Here is a 23355-nt window from a genome sequence, read left to right on the forward strand (position 1 = left end):
GCATGTGTTACGTCCGCTAAACAGCGCTGAATGGGCCAGGATGGGCGCCAGGCACTAATCGCCTTCAGCCCCCGATGCTAGCTCTTTGCCCCTGGTCTCTGGTGTTACAATGTGAATGGATGCTGTTCGGCCTGTATCACACCCCAGCTGTTGCCAGGCACCTGTTGCCCCCCCCAATGTGGAAACCATATTGAAACCATGTTGAAAGAGACGCACCATGTTGAATGAGACGCACCATGTTGAATGAGACGCACCATGTTGAATGAGACGCACCATGTTGAAAGAGACACGCGAGATGGACATGGGACTGGGAAGTGACTGGGTCTTGATATGTGTTCTACTGTAACTATAACGGCTTGGGTACAGCAGGGGGCTTACTGTATGCCTCACACCCAGCGAGCTGTGATCGGGCTTGACGTGGGGGGGGGGGGCACAGTGGTGAATATTGGGAAGGGCACAGAGATGGCTGTCATGAGGGTGGGCTGCCCATCCCAATAAAAGGTTCCAAACATGGCAGGACAGGGTTAATAGGGCTTAAAGCGTTCTCGCATTCACGGGACCTGACCTTACTGGTAAGAGAGGCTTAAATGGGACACGGTGTTCCTAGAAACCAATGTGGGTCCTTTGGCATGTGTGTCACCAGGCCTAGCCGATGCTTTCCAGTCCAGATTGTTTAACTGGTTTAATTATCCATCACTAAGGGCTCTATTTTAACAAACCTAACACAATGGTAAATCTAAGTCCAGGCAGGAGCTCTATAGGTTTAGGGGTGTGTCAGAAATATTTTTGCTATTTTCACTCTTACGATTATTGGCGCACTTGCTAGCGTTGGCTGGGATTTGATGAATAAACAAGTTGTGGGTGTGTCGAGGCTTGGCCACTCACTGGCCAATCAGAAAGGGCTCCATGGCGAAATATGTGGTTGCTTCAAGTTGTGTATTTCTGATCTTTTATGTATTTCCTTGGAATCAACTCCAATTTCAATGGTAGTCCGTTCTAGTTTGTTAAATGGCTTACAGAAACAAAATAAAAAAATGTAGACCTATCTTTTCTAAATATGTTAAGTTGAACCCATTTGCAGTCCACATTGTTCTAAGTAATTGCATAGCTTCAATAGCATTCACATTGATATAGGGGCTAGGCCTACTGTAAATTGCATTATGGTTGAGTATGGACATGCCAAACATTGTCAATAAGCAAGATTAAATTCATTATTGATAATGCCTAAAAAGAGAACGAATAATTCGAAATTCTAAACTAAAACTTGTTTTAAGTAGGCTATGTCACACTTACAGGCACCATAATTTATCCCGTGGCCATATAATATTATCAAATCAAATGTATTTATATAGCCCTTCTTAGATCAGCTGATATCTCATAACCCCACCCACTTTGCCAAAGCAGAGCCCCCACACCACCAGAGGGATATCTTCAACCACCAACTTACCATCCTGAGACATTAAAACAATGCAGACTATGGAGGGTTTTACGACATGTCCAAACTTTTCACAGTAGCTCGACAAAGATCCAAGATCAAGGGAAAGTGAAAATGTCCACTCACCCTTTCTGCTCCCAAATAGACCTATGTTTTATGGACATAATCAAAACCATTTTACAGATCAGATCGCATTCACACATCTCCAGAAGTTGCATTGTGTGAGTGCCACAGACATTGTAACTGTAAAACCAGGAAGGTGAATCTTTCTAATAAGATTTGTGATAAAATGTAATGAAAAACAAGAAATCTGCTCTTTTTTTACTACAACAACAACAATAAATAAATGTAAAATGTAATATCATAAAATCTGCAGGATTAAAAAGACACGCATTGCTGTTAATCCAGCCTTTGTTATAGTATGCCAAAGGGACCTCTTGGGTTTTGAATATATGAAATGGAAAACAAGCAATTGTTACAGGTTACAGATAACTTCTAAATATGAGGTTCACCAGTACTCACCGAGGTTCTCATCTCTTATTTCATGATGGCCATGGACACGTAGCGTACATCATTGAGGGGGTTTTAAGCACGTCCAAAACGGGACCTGCATGGCTAAAATAATGTGGGTTTGCCTACAATGCATAGATAAAAAGGGAATGTCAGCTCACTGTTTTACTCCTATCAAACGTTATATTTAAAAAAAAATGTATTTAGAAGCGGTGTCAGGAGCTATGCCCTTTGTTGACAGTCTTGACTACTTCGCGATTGCATTGGGCAGGACAAAAAAAACTTAATTGAGAGGATGGGAGGCTATGCTTGGTTTTTAACCAAATTAAAGGAAATGGGAAAAACATACGTTTTTTATGTTTGTAAATACGAAGTATACAGACACCAAAAGCACATTAGGCTACTCCTGTTCCATACGCCTATGGGTAGTGACTAGTGTGAGTCACAGCTGGATAGGCTGCGTTTCCGCTGTCAATATTCATACCATAACCAACGGTGTTACTGCTAAAACCAACCTTCGGTTGGTCTTAAATAACCCTATCAGCGCTGTCTGAAATTAGCACTTTGGGTCTAGTTTTGAAGGACACACCTAAAAAATGTCCACCCCTCCCATCTGAGAGCAAGCGAGCTGATACAAGACCGGTAAATTGCCGAACCTGGCGTTAGGGCAGGAGATGACGAAATTGCAGTCTAACATGTTTGACACTAGCGCCGCTTTAACGCCAGACGAAAATAGAGCCCTAAGTGTGCACCGTACTTAAACAGTTTGCATTTATCCAATCATGAGTGTAATCTGAATTAGACATAGGCCTAACCCAATTCCATAGCATTTTCCTTCAAGGGATATATAATTCCCCTCGGAGAGCCGCAAATAGGATATGTATTTCTGTATATTACTTCTTTCACGAGGTTAAGCACAATGCATTTATACACAACGGCCCAATAGCAGCTCCCTCGCGCTTTCCCTCCTTCCCCACATCCTTCCTGACCCATCCATGCAAATTAACTGGGGCAAACTTCTGTTCGCTGCTTGACCAGCAATGCATTTGAGTTTTGAAAAACCCATCTGCATTGTCTTCCCCCTCCCTCTCACCCCTTTTCTGGGAGCTGCCCAGCCGTGAAGCCTCTTGTCAACGTGGCCTTGTCTTTCTCTTTCCCTCCTCCTCTCTCTCTTTTCTCTCCCCCTCCTCTTTGAGTGCTGTGCATTATAAGGCTGCCCACAATGTGAATGTATTATTTTAGTTGCTCTAAACGGTCGCCCTTGGAATGACACTGTGAACATGTTTTTTTATTTTTTATTATTTGGCTAGTTTGGACACACAGATGGACCGTAGGTCATTTAGTGTAATGTCCATGGGTGTGTGTGTGTGGTCAGGGAGTGGCAGGTAGCCTAGCGGTTAAGCTTAAGCGCGCTGGCCCAGTAACCGAAAGGTTGCTGGTTTGAATCCCCAATCCAACTTGGCAAAGAAATCTGTCAATGTACCCGTGAGCAAGACACTTAATCCTAGTTGCTCCTGTAAATCACTCTGGATAAGAGCGTCTGCTAAAGTGTAAGTGTTCTCTTGAGAAGTGCATGAATTGGACCATTTTGTTGTGGCTCAGCTGGTAGAGCATTGCGCTTGCAACACCAAGGTTGTGAGTTCGATTCCCACGGGGACCAGTACGAAATCAAGTTGAAGTATGAAAGTCTATGCACTCACTACTAAGTCGCTCTGGATAAGAGCATCTGATCAACGACTGAAATGTAAATGTCTTGTCCTAGGTAAAGAACATGGGATATAAATCATTGAAAGGGCTGCACAATGGTGGAGTTGTGCAAGAGTGATCATCTGATATTGCGGGCATGGTTATCGTGTTATTTTTGAAACAATGCCATTTAAGACATGTATAAGATCAGACAACTGCTAGAATTGGTTATACAGTGCCTTCAGAAAGTATTGATATTCCTTGACTTATTCCACACTTTGTTGTGTTACAGCCTAAATACAAAATGTATTAAATAGAGTTTTTCTCTCACTCATCTACACACACACACACACACACACACACACACACACACACACACACACACAATATCCCATAATGACAAAGTAAAAACGTGTTTTTCGAGAAAAAAAATTGCACATTCATTGAAAATTAAATACAGAAATATCTAATTTACATAAGTATTCACACCCTTGAGTCAATACTTTGTAGGAGCACCTTTGGTGGCGATTACAGCTTTGAGTCGTCTTATCAGCTTTGCTTCCTTGCAGATTTTCTCATGTTCTGTTAAGTTAGATGGGGAGCAGAGTTGAACAGCAATCTTCAAGTCTTTCCACAGATTTTGAATGGGATTCAAGTCTTGGCTTTGGCTGGGTACTTTCACATTCTTTTTCTGAAGCCATTCCAGCATTGCTTTGGCTGTATGCTTGGGGTCATTGTCCTGCTGGAACGTAAATCTTCGCCCCAGTCTAAGGTCGTTTGCACTGTGAAGCAAGTTCTCATCAAGGATTTGCCGGTATTTGGCTCCATTCATTGTTCCCTCTATCCTTACCAGTCTAGCAGTCCCTGCTTCTGAAAAGCATCCCCATAGCATGATGCTGCCACCCGCATGCTTCACCGTAGAGATGGTGTTAGACGGGTGATGAGCTGTTTGTGGGTGGAGCTTTTCTCCAGACATAGGTCTTTGCATTCAGACCAAGGTGTTACATTTTTGCCTCATCAGACCACAGAATCTTTTGCTTTATGCTCTCAGAGTCTTTCACATGCCTTTTTGCAAACTCCAGACTATCATTTGCCTTTTTCTCAGGAGGTGCTTCCGTCTGGCCACTCTACCATAAAGCCCAGATTGGTGAAGTGCTAGAGAGACTGTGATCCTTCTGGCAGGTTCTCCCATATCAGCCAAGGAACTCTGTAGTTCTGTCAGAGTGGTCATCTTTTCCGGTTGCTCAGTTTGGTCGGACGGCCAGCTCTAGGCAGAGTCTGGGTAGTTACATGTTTTTAAAATTTCCCAATGATGGAGACCACTGTGCTCTTGGAAACTTTCAACATTCTAGAAATTGTTTTATACCCTTCCCAAGATATTTGCCTCTTCACAATTCTATCTCGGAGATCTACGGACAGTTCCTTGGACTTCATGGTATAGTTTCTGCTCTGACATGCACTGTCAACTATGGGACCTTATATAGACAGGTGTGTTTCTTTCTAAATCATTTCACAATTTAATTGGCCTCAGGTGAACTCCAATCAAGTTGTAGTGACATCTCAAAGATAATTTGGAGTGTCATAGCAAAGGAGTGTGAATACATATGTAAAGGAATACTTTCTGAAGGCACTGTATGAACAATAATAACCTGAATCTCTATCGAAGCCAGATGTACAAATGCCACAATAGGTGCTTGCATGTGTACGTGCCTGTCTCTCACACCATCATGCATGAACAACTCTGCTGTGGTGCCAGGATGTGCGAGACCAGTGGCACAGTGTAGAACAAGCACTGAACATGGAGGCGATTGGCACTTCCCTGCCCTACGGACTCAACCCGGGTGTCCATTCCATGCCCTGGCATGGGTCCCCTTTCAACCCCCTGATTTTGCACACACAAACACAAAAACAGAGACCATGTGTGGGAAGGGCAGTGACTAGAGTTCCATCAATGTACAAAACCCGTCTGTGTCTTTTATTGACAATGGATGCTTTCCCGCCATCGCTCCCCTGCCTACTCTTGAAAAGCCATTCGACCCCCAGGCTGCTGGTATGAAAATTGAGCATTACCATTGTTTCCTGATAAAATTTCCCATTCATAACCTAACCTACTCTCTGCCTGACTGGGATTGTTTTTGCAGTTTTGCCTTCTTAATTGTCTTACGTGATTATAAAGATATTCAAAGGTTAGTGTGTTTGTTTTTAGGTGGTTATGGAAGTCAGAGTTCAACATCATGGGAACAGGGGGGTCGCCACATAATCAGTCCAGTAACCATGGTAACACTCTAAAGCCAATGGCACAGGCTCTATCAGGGATGCACACGCCATCCATCGGTGCTCCCTAGCTGATTCTGATCCCAGAGAGTAGCCGCCAACTGCCAAAGCTCCCATGATGCAACAGACCCTCTGGTTTCATATGGAAGACGAAGGATGCTTGAGATTCAAAGTGCATATCTAATGAAACAATACAAGCTCCCCGGACCCATGTGCTGGCTAGTCAAGAAAGAAATGCAGCTTATTAAATTTTTCATCTCTGCTGGTTTACTTCACCTATGAAATCAGGAAAAAGGCAGCCACTTGAAAGTAAAATGGTTGAAATTTCTCTGTGACCCTTGATGTCTGATTACCGCACTTGCAAAAGTACTCAATAGCCGTAACTGGGTCATCGCTGCATAGGCGACTTACAGTAACCCCGCTGCTGGATATCTTAATATGTCTTGCCATGTTTCAGTCACTGAACCTGTGACATGGCATTGAATTACCCCTACAACATCAAAGCCCTTCCCTGGCCACCAGAGAAGGGGCCTTTTCAGGTGGGGAAAACTTGGGGCCCACTGAATCTAGCCCCCAAGGTGTTTTCAGTTGAAACAGACACACTTCATACCTTATGCTCATGCGATCTGCCTTGAACCACTGTAGAAGAGTTTCTCTGGTGTGCTTATCTTGGCTGGGGTGCGATTTTTCACACAACCCAACACCTTCCTTAGTCAATAGCGAGGGGGAAACGCATCCCCACAAAAAGTATAGTCGCCTTGTAACCAGGAATCTTGTAACCTACACCCTGGAGCCATGCACATGTTAAAAATGCAGCTTGACTTGCACTTGGGATTGATTGTTGTGCGTGCCGAGCGAGCTGCTCGGAAAGGCTGCATAGTCATTCACACTAGCAGGGAGGGGCCCTTATTATTTTGATTTGATTAAAAGGTTCTCAGATTCAAGATGAAGTTGCGCACATACTCTTATCTATCAGGGCTGCTTTGTGTTAGATCGTGTCATGACCAACGAAATTGATTGAGAGGACCAGTCACAGATCACTTTGAAAGTAGTAGACTGTTTTTATATGAAGCGTTTAACAGCTTCCCATAGTAAATGTGGAGTATGACGATTATGAAGGGCTGTTGGCAGGCAGGGCTTGACCTCGATCCCCTAGGCTTGTCTTAAGTCAGATTGATTTAGGGCTGCCCTCGACAACAACAAAAATACTGGTCGTCCTAGAGTCGTCTGTTCTTTCGATCAATTGGTCGAAATGTTAAAACGTGTATTTTTCCCTATATCGGCATTTCCTACGTGTTTTAATAAAATCAACAATATGTAAGCTACTGAGCTTGTCTGATGCTTTAAGCACAATGTAATCAAATAATTAAGACACACACATGACTCAAGAGGGAACCAGAGATAGCCTAACCAGAAGAAAGAAAACTGTTCCCGACCCACTTCTTCCCGCTGCTGTTGGCCTTTGCAGATTTTGCTGTTACGCTCCTGAATTTGCTGGTAGGTAATAGGTTATGCCAAGGGTCAGCAACCTTTTCCATTTGGAGTGCCAATTTATCTTACCATTACCATGATTTTCATATGTACTTTTTCGTGGAACAGTTTCCTTTCATTTATAACAAAGTCTTCGTATCTCAAAATCATTATCATATGGTTAATCAAAATTCTAAAAGTAACCTCTGTTGCCATTGCCAACTATGTAAAAATAGCCTACATAAAGCCAACAAATAAAAGCATTTCAGTCTGCAGGTAGAAAACAATCCTGATAAATAATGATCCTATAAATCACATTGGCTACACATGGCCTGTCTTCAAGGAACTTGAAACATTCTATGGGTCTGGCCTGAAGCTCTCTTTAGCAAACTTGCAACATTGTGTAAAATATTCTGGGCCCTCAGAGTTTCCTGCACAAGTGAGCTCCGGACAGACATAGCTGTAGGCTATTCGCGCAAGGGATAAGAAGTAATCAGGTAGACCTATTTTATGACAATTCCACTGGATCAGAGCATGACATTTTTCCCTCTTTCAGGCTGAGTGATGGTTATCGAAAGAGAGCTGGAGAGATTTTTTTAAATAGCCTATGTTGAGGAACTATTGTCATTCTCAATGGATGTAAAAACAGACTTAATTTACTTGCTGTTTGAGGTGAAGAGAAAATTGCTTTGAGAAGCTCCACAGTGGTGGTGAGTTAAGACAATCAGAAATACTATCAGATTCCCAAATGGCACATTTATAGACCTACATTTGCGCACAGGCCAGGTAGCCTAGGCCTACTTCTATGTACAGTGCATTCGGAAAGTATTCAGACCCCTTGACTTTTTTCACGTTGTTACGTTACAGCCTTATTCTTAAATGGATCTAATAGTTTTTTCCCCCTTATCAATCTACACACAATACCCCATAATGACATAAGTATTCAGACCCTTTACTCAGTACTTTGTTGAAGCACCTTTAGCAGCAAATACAGCCTCCAGAATTCTTGGGTATGACGCTACAAGCTTGGCACAGCTGTATTTGGGGAGTTTCTCCCATTCTTCTCTGCAGATCCTCTCAAGCTCTGTCAGGTTGGATGGAGAGCGTCGCTGCACAGCTATTTTCAGGTCTCTCCAGAAATGTTCGTTCGTGTTCAAGTCCGGGCTCTGGCTGTGCCACTCAAGGACATTCAGAGACTTTTCCCAAAGCCACTCCTGTGTTGTCTTGGCTATGTGCTTAGGGTCGTTGTCCTGTTGAAAGGTGAACCTTTGCCCCAGTCTGAGGTCCTGAGCTTTCTGGAGCAGGTTTTCATCAAGGATCTCCCTGTACTTTGCTCCGTTCATCTTTCACTCGATCCTGACTAGTCTCCCAGTCCCTGCCGCAGATAAACATCCCCACAGCTTGATGCTGCCACCATCATGCTTCACCGTAGGGATGGTGCATATTTTCCTCCAGATGTGAAGCTTGGCATTCAGGCCAAAGAGTTCAATCTTGGTTTCATCAGACCAGATAATCTTGTTTCTCATGGTCTGAGAGTCCTTTAGGTGCCTTTTGGCAAACTCCAAGTGGGTTGTCATATATGCCTTTTACTGAGGAGTGGCTTCCATCTGGTCACTCTACCATAAAGGCCTGATTGGTAGAGTGCTGCAGAGATGGTTGTCCTTCAGGAAGGTTCTTTCATCTCCACAGAGGAACTCTGGAGCTCTGTCAGAGTGACCATCGGGTTCTTGGTCACCTCCCTGACCGATTGCTCAGTTTGGCCGGGCGGCCAGCTCTAGGAAAACGTCTTCCATTTAGGAATGATGGAAGCCACTGTGTTCTTGGGGACCTTCAATGCTGCAGAAATGTTTTGGTATGCTTCCCCAGACCTTTTACTCGACACAATCCTGTCTCGGAGCTCTACGGACAATTCCTTTGACCTCACGGCTTGGTTTTTGCTCTGACATGCACTGTCAACTGTGGGACCTTATATAGACAGGTGTGTGCCTTTCCAAATCATGTCCAATCAATTGAATTTACCACAGGTGGATTCCAATGAAGTTGAAGAAACCTCTCAAGAATGATCAATAGAAACAGGATGCAGCTGTGCTCAATTTTGAGTCTCATATTAAGGGTCTGAATACTTATGTAAATGTACATTTTTTATTTTGAATACATTTGCAAACATTTCTAAAAACATGTTTGCACTTTCATTGTGGGGTATTGTGTGTTGATTACAGATATTTTATTTATTTAATCCATTTTAGAATTAGGCTGTAACTGTACTGTATATTTCTGCCGAGACGCGCTTTTAAATGGATTATTAATGATTAGTGGAATTTCATTCTGACAAAGACAACCTTTCATAGGGCTGAGGCAAGAATAGTGGAGTTGGCACTGGCCGTCTCACTCTGAAGGTAAAGCACCCGAGACTTGACTTTGAAGCCTGTTTCTTTTAACAGAATACAAGCACTCCTCGAACTTGACTCTGCCCTCCAGCTTTTCCTCCTTTTCGTTCCTGCTTTGCTTTTTCCCCCTGTGTTTCCTCCCTGGCCTACTCCATCCATCAGTTGTTGTAACACGACTGCTGGGATGGATACCCTGATAGTTCTTGTCACATACTGTCTGTGACAAGAGGGGTAGAAGTATTTGACCCAGCCTTCTCTCACACCCTGTTCCCATATACTGCTTGCTCAATCGCCTCGTCATGAGCACATAGTGGAGTTATTCTCAGCGAGTCTCTCTTCACGGAACGTCTGATACCTATTCCTTAACTACACCCCCACCACCACCAACCACACCCACACACACAGATACACAAAAGCCCCCCCTGCCCCTGGGCCTCTGTCTACAAGCCCATCAGGTCCTCTGAGCAAACATAGCTCCTGACCCCTGACCCTGTCTAATCAGCCACAAATTAGGCATGTCGAGAAGAGACCCCCCCCTACCACTAACATCCCACCCCCTCCACCACATCTCCACAGGGCCAGCTTTCTGGGAGCTGTATCTACTCTTGCCGTGAGGGAGGGAGGGAAAAAAGTATTTGATCCCCTGCTGATTTTGTACGTTTGCCCACTGACAAAGAAATGATCAGTCTATCATTTTAATGGTAGGTATATTTGAACAGTAAGAGACAGAATAACAACAAAAAAATCCAGAAAAACACATGTCAAAAATGGTATAAAATTATTTGCATTTTAATGAGGGAAATAAGTATTTGACCCCTCTGCAAAACATGACTTAGTACTTGGTGGCAAAACCCTTGTTGGCAATCAGAGGTCAGACGTTTCTTGTAGTTGGCCACCAGGTTTGCACACATCTCAGGAGGGATTTTGTCCCACTCCTCTTTGCAGATATTCTCCAAGTCATTAAGGTTTCGAGGCTGACGTTTGGCAACTCGAACCTTCAGCTCTCTCCACAGATTTTCTATGGGATTAAGGTCTGGAGACTGGCTAGGCCACTCCAGGACCTTAATGTGCTTCTTCTTGAGCCACTCCTTTGTTGCCTTGGTCGTGTGTTTCGGGTCATTGTCATGCTGGAATACCCATCCACGACCCATTTTCAATGCCCTAGCTGAGGGAAGGAGGTTCTCACCCAAGATTTGACGGTACATGGCCCCGTCCATCGTTCCTTTGATGCGGTGAAGTTGTCCTGTCCCCTTAGCAGAAAAACACCCCAAAGCATGTTTCCACCGCCATGTTTGATGGTGGGGATGGCGTTCTTGGGGTCATAGGCAGCATTCCTCCTCCTCCAAACACGGTGAGTTGAGTTGATGCCAAAGAGCTCCATTTTGGTCTCATCTGACCACAACACTTTCACCCAGTTGTCCTCTGAATCATTCAAATGTTCATTGGCAAACTTCAGACAGGCAAGTATATGTGCTTTCTTGAGCAGGGGGACCTTGCGGGCGCTGCAGGATTTCAGTCCTTCACGGTGTAGTGTGTTACCAATTGTTTTCTTGGTGACTATGGTCCCAGCTGCCTTGAGATCATTGACAAGATCCTCCCGTGTAGTTCTGGGCTGATTCCTCACCATTCTCATGATCATTGCAACTGCACAAGGTGAGATCTTGCATGGAGCCCCACGCCGCGGGAGATTGACAGTTCTTTTGTGTTTCTACCATTTGCGAATAATCGCACCAACTGTTGTCACCTTCTCACCAAGCTGCTTGGCGATGGTCTTGTAGCCCATTCCAGCCTTGTGTAGGTCTACAATCTTGTCCCTGACATCCTTGGAGAGCTCTTTGGTCTTGGCCATGGTGGAGAGTTTGGAATCTGATTGATTGATAGCTTCTGTGGACAGGTGTCTTTTATACAGGTAACAAGCTGAGATTAGGAGCACTCCCTTTAAGAGTGTGTTCCCAATCTCAGCTCGTTACCTGTATAAAAGACACCTGGGAGCCAGAATTCTTTCTGATTGAGAGGGGGTCAAATACTTATTTCCCTCATTAAAATGCAAATCAATTTATAACATTTTTAACATGCATTTTTCTGGATTTTTTGTTGTTGTTATTCTGTCTCTCACTGTTCAAATAAACCTACCATTAAAATTCTAGACTGATCATTTCTTTGTCAGTGGGCAAACGTACAAAATCAGCAGGGGATCAAATACTTTTTTCCCTCACTGTACATAGGCACACACACCCTCCTCCGGCGCTTCCCTTCCGATGGGACCGTAATGACATTAACAGCTTCTTTCTCCCCGTGAACCTTGGAACAGTTTCAACTTTGTACCCATTTCTTCTTCTCCTCTCTTTTTTCTCTCCTTCCTCCTCTCAGAGACCCATGTAGCCCAATTAAGAGTAAAGCAAACGACGCCGTGAACGCCAGGGGTCTACAATAACAGAAGCCAGGGGTCTACAAGAGCTGATTTCGTAATCAGATTCAGTCCCAGACATGTAAAGAATCCAGATCTGAGTTCCCAGGCCCCCGGCTAGCTAGCTCAGTAACAAGGCTTGTCCAGCCCCAACACCACCTACAGAGAGGGTGGGTAGCGTTGGTGGGTGGTGCTATTGCTGATGGTCTTTGTACTGCCTTGCATTGTTTGTTTTCCATATGCTTCTATTTCCCCCTTCCAACTTTACTGTACCTCCTCTCCTACTCGCCCCACCTCTGAACAACGTCCTGTTTATTTCCCACAGGGCGGAAGCCATCATCCCACAGAACATACTAAAGGCCTGGGGAAGTCATTAACCACCACACACAACAAGACATTGGTACGTTCTGCTGTCTGCTTCTCTCTCCTTATAGCTAAATGTGGTATGTCTGTGGACTGTATGCACACCCACACACACACACACACACACACACACACACACACACACACACACACACACACACACACACACACACACACACACACACACACACACACACACACACACACACACACATATATATATGCACAAACATTCTCTCTCTCCTTTCTCTATCTCACTCACTCAGGCAGGGTAACTTATAGCCCCGTCTACAGAGTGATGTATCGACTCCCACTGATCGGATGCCAAGAATTCCCAAATAAGGTTTTTATGCTGCCTTCGTCCTACTGTGGAAATATGTACGCGCTCCTTGTCAGATTTCTTTCCTCCATCCATCTCTCTCTTCTCTCTCTCTTTCCAAAATGATGTGCGTTTGCAGTGTCAGGGTCCTGATATTAATGGTAACATTTCCTGCCTCCCGCCAGTCCAATGCAGGAAATCCAAGAGGCACATTCCATTGTGTTTCCCTAAGCCGGGGGCCTTGTGTGTCTGCTCGGCTCAGACCCCCTACTCCCACTCACTGGAATATGGGACATTTTGTGGAATAATATGATAATGTGGTGTTCATGGATACATAAGTCTAAATGCCCTGTCTAGGTGGTTAGCCAATAGTGCCAATAAAAAGTCTACACCCCCTTTAACTTTTTTCACATTGTGTCAGTACCTTAGAGTTTAATGTATTTATAGAAGGATTTTCCTCCACTGATCTACACACCATACTCCAGTTTTAAGGGGACATTTTTTTTTAATTGAAAAAAATACACTGAACAAAAATATAAACGCAACATGTAAAGTGTGGGTTCAATGTTTCATGAGCTGAAATAAAAGATCCCAGCCCAAAAATATTATTTCTCAAAAATTTGGTGCACAAATTTGTTTACATCCCTGCAAACGTGCATTTCTCCCTTTGCCAAGATAACCCATCCACCTGACAGGTGTGGCATATCAAGAACATGATTAAACAACATGATCATTACACAAGTACACCTTGTGCTGGGGGACAATAAAAGGTCACTCTAAAATGTGCAGTTTTGTGTAGAGGTCGTCCGATTAATGTATCTCGATTAATCAAGTTTTCATAACAATCGGTAATCTGTCTTTTTGGACGCCGATTATGGCCGATTACATTGCAGTCCACGAGGAGACTGCATGGCAGGCTGACCACCTGTTATGCAAGTGCAGCATCAAAAGGACCTTGTGGCTGCAAGGAGCCCAGGTAAGTTGCAAGCTAGCATTAAACTTATCTTATAAAAAACAATCAATCTTCACATAATCACTAGTTAACTACACATGGTTGATGATATTACTAGGTTAACTAGGTTGTTCTGCGTTGCATATAATCAATGCGGTGCCTGTTAATTTATCATTGAATCACAGCCTACTTTGCCAAACAGGTGATTATTTAATAGCCCCCTTTTTTTCAATCTTCGCCTAAATAACATACCCAAATCTAACTGCCTTTAGCTCAGGCCCTGAAGCAAGGATATGCATATTCTTGGTACCATTTGAAAGGAAACACTTTGAAGTTTGTGGAAATGTGAATTGAATGTAGGAGAATATAACACAATAGATCTGGTAGAAGAAAATACAAAGAAAAAACCAACCAGTCTTTTTCTACCACCATCTTTGAAATGCAAGAGAAAGGTCATAGTTATAGCCATCACTGGTTGTAATTCTGATAGTGTCCACAAGATGTCAGCAGTGTATGTGCAAAGTTTCAGATGGATAACTTGAAAAATGAGTGAACAACAATACTTTTAGTGTGAAGTCCGCAGGTACATTTGGGCAAATCGTAAAGGAGACATTCTCATTCATATTCCATTTTTCTGCAGGAATATCGTCAAATCTGTATTCTTGGACTTTGATTTAGCTTTCCAAGTATTAGTGTCCATATTATAAGTTCAACGTTTGCAAAACAACCAGTTTTCATAACTTCATAACTCATAACATAATATTCTTATACGTTGTGTCCAAAAGTAAAAGGCATGCTGTCGCAAAAGGTTAGCACCTACATTTCGCGACCGAGATGGGGTTTCCGGATACTCCCGTAAAGCCAGCTCTTTGATCCCGATTGGTGCTTATTTGACAAAGATACAGTCCTTCAAGTGATGGCCGCCCGCGTCATCGGCGTGCCATGAAGGCGTCGCTCTCTGACCAAATATGGTGTCCCTATAGGATATACTACACCCCTAATGAAATAGTGAAGTCTTGTTACCTTCTAGGATCTCTCAGGAATACATACGAACGTGATTTGACTCGTTCAAACAACGTTTAGGGTGAGATTTTCACAGATTCCTTTTCTTTATAAATTGAACGAGTGGAAATACAAAATCGACCGTGCGTGCTATATGGACCTTTTTAGGATATGAAAAAGGATTTTATCTAACAAAACAACACTTCATGTTATCTCTGGGACCCTTTGGATGATAAAATCAGAGCAAGATTTCAGAATGTAGGTACACATTTCACCTTCAGAGGTGAATTTATCAAATCTATCGCGGTGAAAAAAGTGTTTTGTTGTTCGGAGCTCTCCTCAAACAATAGCATGGCATTTTTTCGCAGTAATAGCTACTGTAAATTGGACAGTGCAGTTATATTAACAAGAATAAGCTTTCAGCCAATATAAGACACTTATATATACCGACATTTGTTGTTTCTCTAAAATCTGCGATCTTGACATAACGCGCTGCATGATTTACAACTGTCCCGTTAACGGAACGCCTATCCCTATTAACAAAAGCGCATTCGCGAAAAAAGCACAATCGTTGCACAAATGTAGCTAACCATAAACATCAATGCCTTTCTTAACATCAATACACAAGTATATTTTTTTAAAACCTGCATATATAGTTAAAAGAAATTAATGTTAGCAGGCAATATTAACTAGGGAAATTGTGTCACTTCTCTTGCCTTCAGTGCAAGCAGAGTCAGGGTATATGCAGCAGTTTGGGCTCATTGCAAACACCATTTCTTCCTAATAAGGACTGTAATTAATTTGACCGAATTTTACAAAATTATGGCATAACATTGAAGGTTGTGCAATGTAACAGCAATATTTAGACTTAGTGTTGCCCCCCCGTTTGATAAAATACAGAACGGTTCTGTATTGCACTGAAAGAATAAACGTTTTGTTTTCGAAATGATAGTTTCCGGATTTGACCATATTAATGACCAAAGGCTCGTATTTCTGTGTGTTTATTATATTATAATTAAGTATATGATTTGATAGAGCAGTCTGACTGTGCAGTGGTAGGCAGCAGCAGGCGCGTAAGCATTCATTCAAACTGCACTTTACTGTGTTTGCCAGCAGCTCTTAGCAATGCTTGAAGCACAGCGCTGTTTATGACTTCAAGCCTATCAACTCCCGAGATTAGGCTGGCAATACTAAAGTGCCTATAAGAACATCCAATAGTCAAAGGTATATGAAATACAAATAGTATAGAGAGAAATAGTCCTATAATTCCTGTAATAAGTTTTTGCATTATTTAAACCAAATTGAACGTTTCATTATTTATTTGAGACTAAAAAATTATTTTATTGATTATATTAAGTTAAAATAAAAGTGTTCATTGTTCATTCAGTATTATTGTAATTGTCATTATTACAAATATATATATATATAAAAAATAAAAATAACATTCGGTCAATTAATCGGTATCAGCTTTTTTTGGTCCTCCAATAAATCGGTATCGGCGTTGAAAAATCATTATCGGTCGACCTCTAGTTTTGTCACACAGCACAATGCCACAGATGTCTCCAATTTTGAGGGAGCGTGCAATTGGAATGCTGACTGCAGAAATGTCCACAAAGCTGTTGCCAGATAATTTTATGTTAATTTCTCTACCATAAGCCGCATCCAATGTTGTTTTAGAGAAGTTGGCAGTATGTCCAACCGGCCTAACAACCGCAGACCACGTGTAACCACGCCAGCCCAGGACCTCCACATCCGTCTTCTTCACCTGCGGGGTCGTCTGGGGGGGGGGGGGGGGGGTGTATTTCTATCTGTAATAAAGCCCTTTTACGGGGAAAAAGTCATTCTGATAGGCTGGACCTGGCTCCCAAGTGGCTAGGCCTATGCCCTCCCAGGCCCATGTCTTTTTATTCCTTAGCCATTTCACTGTAGCTTTGGCTGTGTGCTTCGGGTCATTGTCATGCTGAAATTTGATCTTCCGGCAGCAGGTTTTCCTCAAGGACTTTTCTGTACATTTCTCAATTCATATTCCTTTCTATCCTGATAAGTGAAATATAACTGAAACATCCCCATAACATGATGCTGCCACCACCATGCTTCACAGTAGGGATGGTGTGGTGTGTTGGGTTTGCACCAAACATAACACTTTGCATTTAGGCCAAAAAGTTCCACAACACTATTGGCCACATGGCTACAGAATCTCCCAAGTGTTTTTTTTTTTTTGCATACTTCAAACGGGATTCAAGGTGGGCTTTCTTGAGTAATGGCTTCCTTCTTGCCACCCTACAATACATGCCAGATTTGTGGAGTGCTTGGGATATTGTTATCACATGCACAATTTGACCTGTCTTGGCCATAAAAGCCTGTAGCTCTTTCAAAGTTGCCATTTGACTCTTGGTAGCCTCTCTGATTCGTCTCCTACTTGCTCCGTCATCCAGTTTGGAGGGACTGCCTGATCTAGGCAGGTTCTTGTTGGTGCCATACACCTTCCACTTGTTAATAATCGTCTTGACCGTGCTCCAAGGGATATTCAAGGCCTTTGAAATATTTCTATACCCATCCCCTGATCTGTGCCTTTCCACAACTTTGTCCCGGAGTTCTTTTGAAATCTCTTTGGTGCTCATGGTTGAGTGTTTGCTTTGCAATTCACTACCCAGCAGAAGTAACCTACAGTATCTTGAAATCATGTGAATCACTACAATTTAACACAGGTGGAGGCCAATTAACTTGGTGTGTGATTTTGAAGGTGATTGGTTGCACCTGACATAATATAGGATCACTATTAAAAGGGCGGTGGACGCTTGTTTAACCAAGCTATTTAATTTGAATATTTTTATAGATAAATAAAAAAATAAAACATTTTTACTTCAAAGTTGTGGGGTAGGATGTGTAAATCAATGGTGAAAAAGAACAATTTTAATGCATTTTATATCCAGGCTATAAGGCAACAAAAGGTGAACATTTTGAAAGGGTGTTTAGACTTTCTATAGGCACTGTATGTATGTTTGTTTTAGCTCTCATTGCAATGTAACACTTTCAGTGTGTGTCCTAATACTGTAGGTGGTGGCATCGTGGCAAAAAAAATCATGCAGGACAGTTTAGGAGTATAAGCATGTTGGGGTTCAATTCATAAATAGACGTTGGACATTCCTGTTATGTGTTCTTTTCTCTCCGTGATTTGAATTTTTATTTGCTCTCCTTTTAATTTCCTGTCCTCTCCAGCTGGGTGAATGGGAGAGAGAGGGAGAAATGGATGGAAGTTCTTAATCCCAGTGTAATCCTTGCCTAAATCTGAACGCATTAGGAAACAGCAGAAAAAGAGAATGCCGCCCAAGCGGAACATTGAGCTGAGGGTTGTTGGACAGATGTTGGGAGGGAAATACCTCACAATGACTGCAACAGCGTAGTACAGAAAAGCTTTCAGCAAACTCTGTTTGTCCACATCTAGGAGGGATGGTGAAGTCAGTGGGGAGGGGAGGAGGCAGCTGTGGTTGAGACATTGAGTCAGTTTTGACATGGAAAGCATTAGAATGGCCATTTTGGCCAGAGATGGCTGTGGGGCTAAAGGTGAATGGTTTGCTTTTTAGTCTGCTTTAAACTGGCGCCTCGTGTTTACCTCTGCACTTACAGTAATACTGTACCTACAGATGGGTTTGGCCATTTGACGTAAGTTCATAAAATATATATATATGTTTTAAAGCCTTTTGTGAACTAACACTCGCACTTGACTTTTTTCTCCCCTACTAGCACTGACTTTGCTAATAGCTACTTTATTAGGTAAAAATGTATTTACTATGACTGAGATATGTGGTTGTCCCACCTAGCTATCTTAAGATGAATGCACTAACTGTAAATCGCTCTGGATCAGAGCTTTCTGCTAAGTGACTACAATGTACATGTAAATGTAATCTGCCTGTTTGATGGATGTGGCACTAAAATAACTCTTTGTATATCTTGAACTGTTTTCTACAATTTCGGGTGACTCCATTACATTAGACTTAGGGGTGACTATCGGCCTCTTCGAAATGCCTCGATCAGAATCTCTTCCGAAAAGTAAACCGGAGGTGTCGTAGACGAAAGCAAGATGCATTTTCCGCTACCCTGTAGGGGGAGCTACTTGGTCATTTGAGAGAGAAAACAGGGAGCTGGAGGATATTTTAGAAGGTGTGTTTTGCCTGAAGGATGAGGGTAGGAGGACGGGGGAGGGGGGGCTATATTGGTGTTACAGACATCATGAGCTCACGCTTTGGGGTTAACAGGTTTAGAGGAGGGTGTGGTGTGTGTTTGGGGTTGGAGAGGGGGTGTTAGGTTAAGGCGCAGGCTTCAGCCCCCAGAGTCCCATTGCTGGGTTACAGGCTAACACCTCGTGAATCTCGCCTGGTGCAGCAAGGCTTCTGCCGACACAGTCTGCAGTGTTTGCACACACGCACGCACACTTACATTCATTCACATGCATCGCACGCGTGTGTCGCGCACACCCGCTTAGGCCTACACTCGTACACACGCATCGCACACACACACACTGTCGCGTCGCACAGACACGCACACTCTCCTTGAGTGCTGACGGGATGTGAACTCTGTCAGCAGCAGGACTGGTGCAAAATTTAAACGATTGAGATCATTCTTTGATAGATCATCTGTTAGGATTTATTATTCAAACAAAGTCAACCCCAAAATGCATATAGGTGCCGGGCGAATAATGCATCCACAAAATAAGGAATCCTGTTATAACAGACAGACAGACAGACAGACAGACAGACAGACAGACAGACAGACAGACAGACAGACAGACAGACAGACAGACAGACAGACAGACAGACAGACAGACAGACAGACAGACAGACAGACAGACAGACAGACAGACAGACTGGATGTGTCATTTAATCTACATGATGAACTATAGCCTATACTTTATATGACTTAGAAATGTCTATGTGTACAGTATTTGGGCGAAGGGAAATACTCCTACTGGTTTATGCGTCAGGCCTGGTATTAAGGCAAGCAGCTGACTTTTTCCGTAAAGACATTGGAGAGCATTCCAACTGGGGAAGACGAAACACCGCAAAGGCCTGGTGTTGAACAAGTGGCATTTTACGGTTGACTTGGCAGCGACAGCCCCACGTCATTGCTTTAGAGTCACCTGTTGGATTGTATGTGTGAACGTGCAGACCTATACAGGGCCCATGGCAGCTGGCACTGAGGCACTGTAGATCAAGGCCATTAGCTTATAGATACCGTCGTTCTGCACTGCTCCACAGTGACCCCCATGTTATAAAAAGTGTTCCCGCGTTATAAACCGTGTTGAAACAGCAGGTGGACGTGAACAAGGCTTTAATATGCCTGAAATATCGCATGGTAGGTCATAGTTGCACTGTGAAACGCTGGTCGAGCTTCTGCTCCTAACCAGCAAATATCACCATGGCAATGTGGTGTGTAAAGTAATTGAATGACTCGTGTTGTAGGTAGGCTACAGCCAGTTCTTCTTCTGCCTCGTAGGCTACCGTGTGTTGGTGCTGGAGTATAAAACATATGACCTCAGTGAACTGCTGTATAGCCGGGGATGTTTGTCTACAAACATTTATCTGTCCACCTAGTTCCCCTGCATGTTTGGCTTTGGGTTCCTCTGTGGTTTACTGTGTGTACACTGGCCTTCCCTTATGTGCGGATCAGAGGAGGCTGGTGGGAGGAGCTATAGGAGTGCTGCCCGTTCCAGCCATTACAATGTGCCCGTCCTCCTATAGGTCACCCCACCAGCCTCCTCTGGGTGTGTGTGTGTGTGTGTGTGTGTGTGTGTGTGTGTGTGTGTGTGTGTGTGTGTGTGTGTGTGTGTGTGTGTGTATATGTGTGTGTGTGCGCTTGTGTCTGTGTCTGTGCAGGCTTTTGCTTCAACCCTGCTCTAACACTCCGGCTTTTACTAATCAGCTACTCATCAGGGCCTTGATTAGCTGAAACAGGTGTGTTAGAACAGAGCAGGATCTCCAGCCTGCCTACGGTAGCTCTTCAGGAAGAGAGCTGGTCACCCCTGTCATAGACGGGTTAGCTGAGAACGTCATGAAAACAATGCACACGCTTCAATGGGACAGAAGGCAGTGTGTTGTTGTGATTCTGGATGGCCAGATATCTAGCAACAATGACAAGAAGCTAACATGTGGTGAATCATAGGTGGCTCGTTTCAGCTAGTTTTATCTTGTTCTTGATACCGTGTCTTGTTTTGAGGTGTTTTGACTGATGTCACGTCTATGCTAATATGGATAAAATTAGCTAGTTGGCTAACCAAGAACTGTAACAATGTATTTGAGTGACAAGTGCTCATTGTGCAAATGTATTTGTTTTCAATAAACATTTTTTTTTTAACTAAAATTAATAAAGATTTGATTAAGAAAAAATAAACATTGGAGACGAAATATAGCTTTACATATCAACAATCTAAGCCAGCCCCATCTGTTTTGCCCCATAGTTGCACACGCGTCGGTTTTGTTGCTAAACAACCAACCCATCTATAGATCTAGGTTATAGATAGCATGTTGGGCATCGCTGCAACAAGTTCTCATAGTTTCCCTTCAGAATTCGAAGTATTATGGATAAACTTATTTTTTTATACATTAATTCAGTGTGGTTACATGATTAACTCCGCATGGTTACAGGGTTAAAACAGAAACAACTCAAAAGTTCAAGGCATTCATTCCAAGTGGTTAAGGTTAGGGATATGGTTTGGGGAAGGCTTAAAACAAAATAATAAAAAATGATGCATTATGGTCTGAGCGCGCTTTGGCTCCGAGCATCATGAGTTTGCGGCCAGTGCTGGGCAATTGTTGAAAACATTTTTTTGTGAGCGCCGATTTAAGGCATATAAAAACGTTCTCAGGATTTTTTCAAATGTCCAAAATCCGTTTCTAGTGATCAGGCTGATCTGTCTATGCCCCTGGACCTCACTGATAAATGGGAACAACAGCAATAGAACTGTCACCTGCATGTTGACACAGGCCTCATGCCCTTATCATTGACAGATGCCAGGATGTAGGCACTGGCCAATGCCCGACTCACCCCTCTGTTCCACAACTGGCTACTGGAGATCCTCAACGCTCGGCTCCTTATCTAGGCCCTGTTCTCACCAGCCAGCTTGCCCCCTTCACACACACACACACACACACACACACACACACACACACACACCAACCAATTAACATAGACATACACAAAGACATAAAAACACAAACGCACCTACACACTCCATGGCAAAGGCTCTTAGTGAGCTATTTAGTAAGAACTATTTCACTTCGTCTTAACTGACTTGCCTAGTTAAATAAAGGTTAAGAAAATAGATCACAGTAGGACTCCTGGGGCCAGAAGGACTATAGTATGTGCAGCATTTTCCTCCCCAGTGAACTCTGTCTGCCGCAATTATTTGTTGTTATTGTAAGGAACATTAGCCATGATCGATTTGCCTAGTCAGCACACCCATGCGCACAGACAGACAGACAGACAGACAGACAGACAGACAGACAGACAGACAGACAGACAGACAGACAGACAGACAGACAGACAGACAGACAGACAGACAGACAGACAGACAGACATCCTTTCACCAATATATCAGTTCACCAATTTTAGCTAAGTGATTTGTGAGATTGTGAAATCAGCTCTGCTAGATGTGTTTGGCAGGTCCCTGTTCAGTGGCTGACAGAGATTGTCCGTGTGCTCCCTCCTCCCTTAATCATTTCAATGTTTTTGATCACCTGTTTTTGGATCTGAGAGAAACTCTGTTGTCTATAGCAACCTATATACACACAAAGACACACAGACACACACTGTGCGCCCAGGCCCCCTGCCACGTTCTTCTCCTTCCCCCGGTTTCAGAGTACATTGTGTCAGAGTTGTTCCAGCCATACCCCTCTCTTCTCCACCTTTCACATGCCCACGCAGAACACACACTTGCCTGTGAAGACTTGCACAGTAACGACAGGCCAAAGCCACCAAACCCATCCCGGGCGAACACTCTTACAGACTCCCACACACACGCGCACACACGCACACACACACACGCGTGTGTGTTTGTGCAAGTGTGTATATACAGGGGCTGTGGCTGCCTGACTAATGCCCCCTATACATCACTGAGTCTAACCTCCAGCAGGGAGTGTATAGCATTAGTGCCTAGCGGGCTAGCGGTTAGCGTCTACCTTTCACAGCTCACTGATTGTGCCCTCCTTGTGCGATATGCCACTCTGCACTAAGAAATGGTTTCCTGGTAAACGGACTAAAACTGCCAGTATAGAGTGTGGACTGTGAAGACGTGTCCTAGCTAAGAGAATTTAGTCCACACCTTAAGTCAAGTAAGCAAGCTTTTTACCCTTGCACCGCTAATACGGGAGATTGAATACATTAGGGGGAAAAATACAAACTGTTGACGACCCGCCACCACACTATTTCTACTGTATTTGTGTGTGTGTGTGTGTGTGTGTGTGTGTGTGTGTGTGTGTGTGTGTGTGTGTGTGTGTGTACGTGTTTGTGTGCGTGCGTGCTTACGTGCACGTGTGTGTGTGCTTAAATTGTATG

The 23355-nt window shown here is 43.4% G+C and overlaps 1 protein-coding gene across 1 annotated transcript in view; it reads left to right on the top strand.

The window, feature by feature from the left end:
• The window catches only part of LOC106589304 (thyroid hormone receptor alpha), a 198664-nt gene that overhangs the window by 65317 nt on the left and 109992 nt on the right, over nt 1-23355 (top strand). The window contains exon 2 of the mRNA XM_014179099.3: nt 12495-12569. The gene's annotated coding sequence lies outside the window, so the exon portion shown is untranslated. The remainder of the gene's footprint in view (nt 1-12494; nt 12570-23355) is intronic.

Source organism: Salmo salar, chromosome 28 (genome assembly GCF_965601325.2).
Source record: "Salmo salar chromosome 28, fSalSal1, whole genome shotgun sequence".
Lineage (NCBI taxonomy): Eukaryota > Metazoa > Chordata > Actinopteri > Salmoniformes > Salmonidae > Salmo > Salmo salar.